The 11,534-nt window shown below is 44.4% G+C and overlaps 1 pseudogene; it reads left to right on the forward strand.

The window, feature by feature from the left end:
- Positions 1-5,006: 5,006 nt before the first annotated feature.
- On the forward strand, positions 5,007-10,150 carry LOC140915194 (large ribosomal subunit protein eL20 pseudogene; annotated as a pseudogene).
- Positions 10,151-11,534: the final 1,384 nt, after the last annotated feature.

An 11,534-nucleotide genomic window follows, 5' to 3' on the forward strand; every position in this document is an offset into this window, starting at 1 on the left:
GGCTTGGGACGCTACGTCTCCTCCGTCTCCGTCTCGCCATTGTTGACCCGGGAAGCACCGCGTTCTCCTCCAAGGTCAGCTGAAACTCCGGTATGGGGTTCAACAGCCCCTGGTGCCATGCCATGCTGTTTCAGTGCCGGTCGCACACACCGGGCCGGAACCCACAACGGTCCTGCAGGGAGAGACACAGCAGCATATCCCCGACCCCAAGTAATTAAAGGTACTGGGCCCAACCATTGCGGATCGGGCAGCTGACAGTAATAGACACGCGGTCTTTCCAGTACCTCGGATTTGTGAAAATGCCAATCCGCGGGGGTCTGCTGATCTGTATTCAGTGTTAAATTATTTAAAGTAAACAAAAGGACATGCAATTGTTGCTGAATGTCTCCTAAGGTTCGGAGACGCAGCTCCCCTTGTTTTAATTGTTTGTCAAGCAAGGTTTTTAGCGTGCGATTTGCATGTTCAACAATGGCTTGGCCTGTGGAATTATAAGGGATCCCATGTTTGAGACGGACGTCCCATTGGGCACAAAAGGTGGAGAGGGTTGTGGAGCAATAGGTTGGGGCATTATCCATTTTTATCTGGCTCGGGCGACCCATAACGGCAAAACAGGCTAGCAAATGGTGAATAACTTTGGGAGTGGCTTCCCCACGCTGTGGGGTCGCCCAGAGGAATCCCGAATAGGTATCAATGGAAACATGTAAAAACGAATAGGGGCGGAATTGTGGCACGTGAGTGACATCCATTTGCCACAGCTGATTCGCTGTGGTACCTCTGGGGTTAACGGCATAAAAAAAGGTAGGGGCAGCCGCGGCACAGTGGGGGCAGGAAAGAACAATAGAACGTGCATGATCAGCAGGAATGTGAAACTGTCGGGCCAAAACAGAGGCAGACTGATGAAAAAAGGAATGGCTTTCGATGGGGTCAGAAAAATGGGAATTTACCTGACCACATAATGCGTGATCAGCGTGCGCATTGCCCTCAGTGAGTATCCCAGGCAGAGGGGTATGACTGCAAATATGAGCAACAAAATAAGGGAAATTACGAGTGGTGAGGAGATACTGTAAGGACAAAAACAGGCGAAGAAGGTCCGCATCGACCTGAGGGGTAATGAGGGCAAGGGGTAAATGATCAATTACCTGATAACCATAATGAGTGTCCACAATCAAATTAAAAGGACAATCAGCAAAAAATTGAAAGGCCAAAATAACAGCAGCTAGTTCCAAGGACTAGTAAAGCTCTCCAAGTGCTGTGCATGCAAATATTGTTGTACAATTGAATGATGTGATTTCAGCTTTTCTAGGGGGAGGGGCCACTGGTCAATCCATATGGGCTCTAAGGATTGCCATACCAATCGTAATGCGGAGGGCAAGGTGGGTGGGGAAGGGTTTTGGGCCATTATATATTAATATCGAGGATGGTGTCTAGCTTTACAAGAAAGTCACGGCCCCAAATATTGAGGTGGACAGGGAGCACAAAAGGGCGGATTGTAGCAAGGGCATGGCCTCCTGGTTTAGAGACCGTGACCCAAGACAAACTTTGGCGCCCGGGTTTGCTACCCCAGATCCCCCACAAGTCTTTAGAAGGAACTGTTGGCCAACGGACCGGCCAGTCCTGATCACGAATCACCGTAACGTCAGCTCCAGTGTCCACCAGCCCTGTAAAAGGAAAATTATTTAAAAGAATTGTTAACTGAGGTTTCGAGGGGTGGAGCGACATTGTTAGAGCAACAAATTGAGAGGACGTGTCGTGAGGCGGCGACTGAGACAGCGTCAATCCAAAGCTGCCTCCGCCCCGGGCTCGATCCTCTGCGGCTGGCACCTGATAGGGGACTAAAATCAATTGTGCAATTGACCGTCCACGCGGGAGCGACTGGAAGATGGGTCCACACCTGAACCTTACTAATGCCGGTGTAATTGGCGTCAATGACCCCTGGGATGACAAAAAAACCCTGTTTCCCAGCGTGTGAGCAAGGGAGAACCAGACCCACAAATCTGGCAGGGAGAGGTCCCGTCACCTGTGTAGGTATGGTGCAAACCTCCCCAGGCAACTGAAAATCAGCGTCCTCCTGCATAATCAAATCAAGCCCTGCACTTCCGGCAGTCATCGCCCTCATGGAGTCTATGGATTTTAAGGCAGAGGAACAGTTGACTGAGTGGGGAACACCCCCGTTTGGCCCTGGGTTCGGGGGGACCCGTCATGTGGTTTCCCGACCTGCTACGACACTGATTAGCCCAGTGATAGCCCTTCCGACACTTGGGGCACTTCTTTGAGGGGCGGGCGGGCGCCGTCGATGAGCGGCACTCCCGCTGAAAGTGACCCTCCTTACCACAGCGGTAACAACGCTTCCCCTCCTTCCTGCTTTTCCGCAGGGCGGCAGCCAGACTCCAGCTTTATGTGCTTGTGTGCCAATGTTTTGGCACACCCTCAGCATGACCGACAGCTCTAGAATGCCAGCAGCTTGTGCCGCCTGGAGAGCACGGCGGCAATCCTCGTTCGCATTTTCAACCGCCATTTTTAACAGAATCTCCTGAGCTGCTGCAGGGTTATCCACCTGTCGGAGGATAGCCTCCTGCAATCTGTTGGTAAAATCCATAAAGGACTCTGATGCACCCTGACGGATACTGGCAAAGCTTTGGGTAGGCTTGCCTGAATCCGGGACCTTCTGGAAAGCATGCTGGGCGCAGGCAGAAATAATGGAGAAGACAGCCTGCTGAAGTTGAGACGGCATCTGAACAGTAGCAAATGGACCCTCCCCTGCTAATTGCTCATAAGTGACACCTTGCGCTATATATACCTGGGCTTGGCGTTCCGCCAGCTGCCAATAGTCACTAAGCCAAATAACATACTGACTGGGCGTCAGCATCATGTGCAACAGCGCCTTCCAATCTTCAGGGACCAGGGTGTACCCAGTACCTAGCCCTTCAAGGAGACCACATACATACGTGCTAGTGAGGCTGAACTCGCGAATCACTTTCTTTACCTCTCTGATCACTGAGTAAGGCAAACTGACCCAGTTTGCAAGCTGGTTGCCCTGGCCATCATCCTGCCAGGTCACTGGACAAACTGAGACCAGATCAGCTAATTCCTCTGCTGTAAGATCTGGGCGAGTCTTCGCTGCGTGAACCATTTGTTGTACCAGCGAAAGCCCCTGAGCAGATGCAAATGACCCCCCGGGGGGCCCCGGAGCATGGGGCCCCACGGGGGGACGGTGACCACTCACAGGCTCGAGAGGGGGAGACAAAGGAGGCGGCAGTAATTGAGGCACTGGGGGCGAAGCAGGGGGAGGGATGGCTGCAGGAGCGGTCGGGGATGGCAGGATCGGCAGTCCCTCTATTGGCGCGGGAGAGGGCCTTTCTGAGGCAACACGCTGTGTTGCATCGCCAGGAGGGTGGATGGCTGCAGGAGAGGACAGGAGTGGCGAGAGCACCAGCCCCGCGAGGGAGGGCCTGTCCGAAGTGACACGCTGTATTGCATCGCGGCAGAGGTGCCAGGCATATAAAGCCTGCACGGGCACCTGAGGATCTTTGTGCAATGTCTGGCCCAACCGCTCCCAGTCCGCTAGCTTAAGGGTTCCGGCTTCAGGGTACCACGGGCATTGGGCACTCACCTCCTGTAGCAGGAGAGTGAGTTCTCGAGTGGGGCAATCATGCTGAGCCTTACGCAGCAAATACTGTAGCTCATTGCGGTGTTGCACTTGCAAAGCAGAGAGGGAACTTCCCATACTTACCACGACGAAGAAGTACTCACCGGGATCCGCGAAGTGGATGAGTGACGCGTCTGAAACCCTTGCCAGGCGAGGTGAGTGCTGAGGGCCCCACGTTTGGGCTCCAGTTGTTGCGGTTCAAATACAAGACAGAACAAGGCTTTAAGCAAGCAAGCAAGCTGGTCTGCCGACGGGCTGGTCTGCCTGTCAGCTTTCCACCCTCTCTTTTATTTCTCTCCCTCCTGCGCATTACATGCTCCAACAGATAAAAGGAATACACTGGCTTTGTTTTAATATTCTTATTTACCAATATCTATCTACCGCATTCCTTGCTCTCGGGCCTTAAGCCCAGTCCTGGGAGGCTACCCACGGTTCATGTCATCCGGGCGAGATTCCAAGGTTCATGCCCTTGAGAGGAGCCGTGTGTGCACTGCTCCTACACAACACTCCGGGTGTGCCCTGAATGTTGCCAAGTGCATGAACCTTGCATGAATCCTACATAAGAGAATTTATTAGGGAAGTGGACTAGATTGAAGAATTCAAGATCTGAATGTGTAGGAAGCTTGGAAATACGTTAAGTCAAAGTTGCAGAAACTATCCTAAGTCTGAATCCCAAGCAGGGGGGAAAAAGTGTTGGGAAGGGTTGCAGACCAACCTGGATGAGCAGGCATCTCAAACAGGTGATTAAGAGAAAGGTGAAAGCCTACAAGGAATGGAAGATGGGATGAATCAGTAAGGAACGCTACTGCTTGGAGGTCAGAAAGTGTAGGGACAAAGTGAGAACTGCCAAAAGCCATGCAGAATTGGACTTTGCAAAGGAGATGAAAACCAGTAGTAAAAGGTTCTATAGCCATATAAATAAAAAGAAAACAAACAAAAAGGAAGTGGAACCACTTAACACTGAGGATGGGGTGTAGATTAAAGATAGTCTAGACATGGCCTAACACCTAAAGAAATACTTTGCCTCAATTTTTAATAAGGGTAATGAGGCACCTAGAGGTAGTGGCAGGATGGCTAATGGGAATGAGGATATGGAGGTAGAAATGACCACATCCGAGATGGAAGTCAAATTCAAACAACTCAGTGGGACTAATGGGGGGTCTGGATAATCTCCATCCAAGAATAATAAAGGAATTGGCACATGAAACTGCAAGCCCAATAGCAAGGATTTTTAATGAATCTGTAAACTCAGAGGTCATACCCTATGACTCAAGAATTTTTAATATAGTACCTATTTTTAAGAAGGAGGTGGGGGAGTGATCCAGGAAACTACCAGGCCTGTTAGTCTGACCTCAATTGTATGCAAGGTCTTGGAAGAAAATTTGAAGATAAAGTCATTAAGGACATAGAGGTAAATGGTAATTGGGATAAAATACAACATAGTTTTACAAAAGGTCGATAGTGCTAGACCAACCTGATCTCCTTCTTTGAGAAGAGAACTGATATTTTAGACAAAGAAATGCAGTAGAACTAATCTACTTGAGATTTCAGTAAGGCATTTGATACAGTTCCACATGGGAAATTATTAGTCAAGTTGGAGAAGATGGGGATTGATATGAGAATTGAAAGATGGATAAGAAACTGGCTAAAGGGGAAACTACAGCGTGTCATACTGAAAGGTGAACAGTCAGGCTCGAGAGAGGTTACTAGTGGAACTCCTCAGGGATCAGTCTTGGGACCAACCTTACTTAACATTTTTGTTAATGGTCTTGGCACAAAAAGCGGGAGTTAATAAAATTTGCAGATGACACAAAGTTGGGAGATATTGCCAATACGGAGTAGGACCAGAATATCCTACAAGAAAATCAAGATACAAGCATGATCTTGAAAACTGTAGTAATAGAAATGGGATGAAATTTAACAGTGCAAGGTCATGCATTTAGGGACTAACAAGAATTTTTGCTATAAACTGGGGGCACATCAGTTGGAAGAGACAGTGAACAAGGAAGACCTGGTGTATTGGTTGATCACAGTATGACTATAAGATGCCAATGTGGTGCAGCCGTGAAAAAGGCTAATGCAGTCCTAGGCTGCATCAGGTGAGGTATTTCCAGCAGAGATAGGGTAGTACCATTATTCAAGGCACTGGTGAGACCCCATGTTTAAAGAAAGATGAATTCAAACAGGAACAGGTACAGAGAAGGGCTCCTAGGATGATCAAAGGAATGTAAAGCCTACCTTATGAGAGGAGACTAAAAACTTAGCTTGTTTGGCCTAACCAAAAGAAGTCTGAGGGGAGATATGATTGCTCTCTACAGATACATCAAAGGGATAAATACCAGGGATGGGAAGGAGTTATTTAAGCTAAGCGGCAATGTTGACACAGCCATCAATAAGTTTAGGCTTGAAATTACATGAAGGTTTCTAACCATCAGAGGAGTGAAGTTCTGGAACAGCCTTCCAAGGGGAGCAGTGGGTGCAAAAAACCTAACTGGCTTCAAGACTGAGCTTAATAAGTTAACGGAGGGGATAATATGATGAGACGGCCCACGATGGCACATAACCAATCTGCGACTGCTAGCAGCAAATATCTTCAATGGCTGGTGATGGGACACTAGATGGGGAGGGCTCTGAGTTACTACAGAGAATTCTTTCCCAGCTGTCTCACTGCTTGGTCTTGCCCACATGTTTAGGGTCTAACTGATCACCATATTTGGGGTGAGGAAGGAAGATTGGCAGAGACCCTAGGGTTTTATCACCATCCTCTGCAACATGGCGGACATGCAGATTTAAACTAGTGCAAATGATGGATTCTCTGTAACTTGAAGTCTTTAACTCAACCAGAGGTTATGGGTTTATTGCAGGAGTGGGTGGGGAGGTTCTGTGGCCTGCAATGTGCAGAAGGTCAGACTAGATGATCATGAGGTCCCTTCTGGCCTTAAAGTCTGTATTTTTATCATCTGACCTCCCCCCTGCATAGTATCAGAGTATTTCCCAGATATTTCAAAATAAAAACGACAGAACCACATTCTGTTTCTTCATTTCCAGCCTGTAGGAATGAAGCTTGATCAGTTTTACCAAGTGTTTTTCTTGTGTGTGTGTGTGTGTGTGTGTGTGTGTGTGTGTATTATTGAGAAAAGCTAAAATGAAAAATCCCAGACCTTGTGGTCAGAGTGTAGGAACTGCTAGCACCCACTGACGTTTTCTAAGAATGACAACAATCCTTCCGTCTTCACTTCTGCCGTGATTACTAATAAGGGAGTCAGCTGTGGTGGTGGCTTTGTAATGTAGATATCTGAACAGCAAGGAAGAGAAACAACTGTTGGATGGTAACAGTTATTGGCATCAGTGTCTGGGGAGGAATTGAAACAGAAACCAATGTGAAAGCTCCATATCTCATTAGTCGTCTCCTGAGCTATTCAGCTCCCTATACTCTTAGGTGTGTTGATGATAGCAGTGGTATAAAAATGCAGAGGCTAAAATTTTCCAACTTAGGTGCCTATAGTTAGATTCCTAAAATCATATTTAGGCACCCAAATAAGTGACTTTTCAAAAAGTTGAAAGAATGAACTATTTGTAGGGTTTAATACTAATAGACCATGAGGGGCCTGGCCCACATTTTCATAAATCTATAATGGTCTAGTGCATAAGACATTCACAAGATGGGGGTTCCAATGCCTGGTTCTGCCACACACTTCCCGTGTGATCTTGGGCAAGTCGCTCAGACAATGTGGGGCAGGATCTGTCTCAATGCCCCATCTATAAAAAGGGGGAAAATAACACTTGTTTGTGCCGACCCTTTGTCAGCAATTTAGACTCTGAACTCTTTGGAGTTGGGATTGCCTCATCTCTTGCTATTGCTATATAGAACACCCAGCACAATGAGATCACATCTGAGTTGAAAGCTCTGGACAGTACAGTAATACAAATAATAATAAAATGTAACAGTGTCCTGAAATTCAGCTATTGTATATGCCTCCTGAGGAAAATCAGTCATCTAGAAAAATGAGAGTAACTAATCACAACAAACTAATCACAACAAAACAATCAGCGTCCCAATGTTGCTTTCATTGTCCTAAAGTCAGAGATACACTATTCTCATTGTTCTTTAGTATAATGGAATTTAGTGAAGCTATTCATCCTTTGCACACAGTGAAAGTGGATGGTGTAAAACTGAGATAGCTGTAGGTTAATAGCTTAATAATTCACCAAGAAAAATGGATGTGCAAGTGACCCATGTATCAGGCTTTCAGTGGTGCTTATGGTAGTTCATCAATTCTTGACAAAGACAGGCATGGGCTTTTGGGACCACCTCTTTTAAAAATAAAATGGCATAGTAGCCAGTGGTCATGAGAGATTCGTGAAGAATGTTGTTCTCAAATGTAATTTGTATGCCAGTAAAGAAAAAGGACCCCCCCAAAACAGCAAGTAATGATCAAAAGCTAATATGTAAAAACTACATCCTTAAGGAACCAAACCAACCATTTCTGTAGCAGCCTGACTCTAGTTTATATTAGAGACATTTCAACACCTGCCGGCTCTATTAGGATCGAGAACAACAAGGAGCCAGGTGCCTAAGGCATTTGGAATCATAATTCTTAAAGTTGGCATCTACGCATGTACATGCCAGTTGGATCCCATAGCTTTTGTGTCTATCTGCTCTTTGAGAACTGTGTTCAGTCAGTGGTACTCCACAATGAACATTTATTGTTTGACTGTTGCACTCCAACATAATAATAATTTTTAGCCGTGCAACAAATAATTTTTAGCCGTGCAACACAACTGATCTGAAAATGCTTATTCTGTAGCCATCTGGGCACCTATTCTACTAATAGGCCATGCTCCAATAACCTTCATTAATGAGAAATAAACTTAAATAGATAGGACTGGATTGTAAGTTGCTAATGCAGAGGTAGGGAAGACACAAATGAAGGGCTAGTAACAAATGCACTCTTGGACTTTCACTTGAACATGACAACTCCTGTCTGTTAATGCCAGCTCCACAAAAGGACCACACACTGGCCAATGCAGCTGTCTCTCTACAGAAGGGAGTGCAGGGTACACCTTCCCAAGGGATATCACAGAAAATGGGTTTCCCCCAGGTGCTGGGGGGTTATGGTGCTTCCCTGAAAGGCATGGCTCTGCAGTGCCCTCACCCTGGGACAATAACAGACTGCCAGTCTGTCTCATTTATTATGAGTAAGTCAGTCATGCCAAAATGTAGATTAATAGTTATTTCAGTGGTAAAAACATTTCACAACTGTATATATTTTCAACCTAAAGCTTCATACATAAAAAGCATATTCAAATGTTTAGGGACCAGTTGAGAAAAAATACATTTGCAACAGATTATCTCGCTCCTGTTTGTGTAATGAAAGTCACTGATGAATAACTACTAAAGCCATAGATCACTGTAATAGCCAATTAATCTATGATGGCCCATCAAGTCACAGTGCACTTGCAAGGCAAACTAAAAAATATAGCACTGTATGGTTTATCTTTTAATTGCACAGAAATGGGATGTACAAACTGCAACTTAATTTTATTTTGTCAATTTAAAAGGAGGCTTCGTATAAGGAAAATATAAAACAGATTTATGCATTCAGCAGGTCAACATAGATTGTCCAATTTTTTCTGTTTTATAAACAGAATAATTACACATGTATCTCATGGGTCACACATCAGTCTAAAAATGTAACTGATTTACTTTAAAGCACTGTTGTAAAAAGCTAACCATTCGGTTTAATTACAAATTATTTGTTTGATTTTGTTTAAAAGCAATCAAACTAGAAGGCTAAAGGGGTATCTTTTGCCATCTATTTTAAGCAGAAGTCCCCACTGAAAGCAGTGGGGAGGTCAGAATAAAAATGTATGGGACAACCAACTCCAAATCTTGGAATCAAGTACCAACCGCCAAAATTCTCTAGAAGGTTATTTCCTTTTTCCTGAAAATATAAACGCCTATAAGGCTTCGGGCACCCTGAGGGAATACAAAGTTGTTCGGTGATGGCTTCCTACTCCTATATGTCCAACAACATCCCTCTACCAGATGCATATCTTTGCTCCTAATCATGTTGTTGCCAAGTCCCATTTCTGGTACTTTGTGTCTCAACTGAAGAAGATGAAGAAATCTTCTGGATAAATTGTGTACTGTGGGCAGGTATTTGAAAAGTCCCCTTTGCAGGTGAAAAACTGGTATCTGGCTACGCTATGATTCTTGTAGTGGAACCCACAACATGTACAGGGAATACAGGAACTTGACAAGTGCTGGTGCTCGCCATCATGCCCATGCTCACTCTATTCAGGTCATGAAGGTTGAGGACATTGCTGTTAGCAAGTGCCATAGACCGACAGTCAAGCAATTCCATGATTCAAAAATCAAGTTCCCTCTGCCACACAGAGTTCTGTGTCGTCAGCACAAACCACGTTTCACCACTAAGAGACCAAATACATTCTTCTAAATGCAAGAACATTCTGTTTTCTCTGTGTTACAATAAAATTCTTATTGGAAAACAAACAAACAAGAATATATATTCATTAGAATACCTTTGTCCAATATAAAATGACATAATAGCGTTATAAAAAACATTCAGCTAATATATGCTACTGGTTTTAAGAAGCGATCTCTGTATTCTGATTGATTAATTTCTTAAATCAGTAGAAAAAAGTTAATAGAATCAATGAATATTAAAGATTTATTTGTATTAATACAATGACGAATATAGAGGTCATTACTTAGGCAAATTTCCATTAAAGTCAGGAGTATTTTTTTTCCCAAATAAGGGACTGAATAAAAATTGAATGTGCACAGAGAAAAATGTCACTATCAAAGCTAATAGGTAAAAGGGTATGGGTAAGTTCTTTTGAGAGAGAACTTTGAGTGAATCTTTTCAACAAGGTATATTTTAGACATGCTGAGATGTTTTCATAAAGATCTTTTTGCATGCTGGTGAATTTAAGCAGGGAAATTTTATAGGTGAATTGACGTGCTTTTTTTTTTTTTTTTTTTTGGTATGGATGTGCTGAAGGTCCCCATTCTCCCTTTGTACCACACTCCCTCTCCTCTTCCAAAACCAAATCAAACCTAACCTATGGTCTCTGGTTCACATTCCTCTTGCACTCTAGGCATGCTATTCAGCTGCTCAAAGACAGTTATGGAACTTAGATGCTTGGTGCAGTCAGGCTATATAATCCTTCCAAGATTAGAATCAGTCTGTGATGAGCTTTCAAGCACTACATTGACTATAGCAAATGGAAGAAAATGTGGTCTGGGACTTTATGCATACTTTTTGGACTGAGAGTTTTGGGTCAACTGATGGAAAAGATACAGTTCAGCTCATGAAGTATTGGTACATAAGTACTTATGTCCTGAAGTGTTTGCATCCAGTATTAGACATAAGTCTTTATGAAACGAAAATAATTCAACATTATTGTTTTGTACAATAGCACTTTATATAATAAAAAGACTTCAGCACATAAAAATGTATACATAGACTAGCTAAGAAGTCTGAAGATTTATGAACAGCATGGTGTCCAGTTCTCCTTTCTTCTCTGTTGCCCTTGCTTTTTCCTGGTGAAATCAGGTCTGGGTGCTGATTTCATAACTTACAGGACGTAGTATAGTTGATGAGCTTCCAAATTCCAGTAAAGCATAGTTTAGAAGCAGAATCTGAGACTGGGATTGCTGAAAGACAATGCCAACAAGCAATTGCAGGTTTATTTTTGATCTGGAGAGAGATGCAGGAGCTGTGAGTGAGAGACCTGGTCAAATTTCAAAATGTAACTTTCTCTGGAGAGCAATTTCAGGTTTTCAGGAATCTTGTAGCGAGGAGGCGTGGTCTCCCACCCCGTCAGAAGAGGAGAGACATGCGCACATCCCTACAAGTCT

The sequence above is a fragment of the Lepidochelys kempii genome, chromosome 7 (assembly GCF_965140285.1).
Source record: "Lepidochelys kempii isolate rLepKem1 chromosome 7, rLepKem1.hap1, whole genome shotgun sequence".
NCBI lineage: Eukaryota > Metazoa > Chordata > Testudines > Cheloniidae > Lepidochelys > Lepidochelys kempii.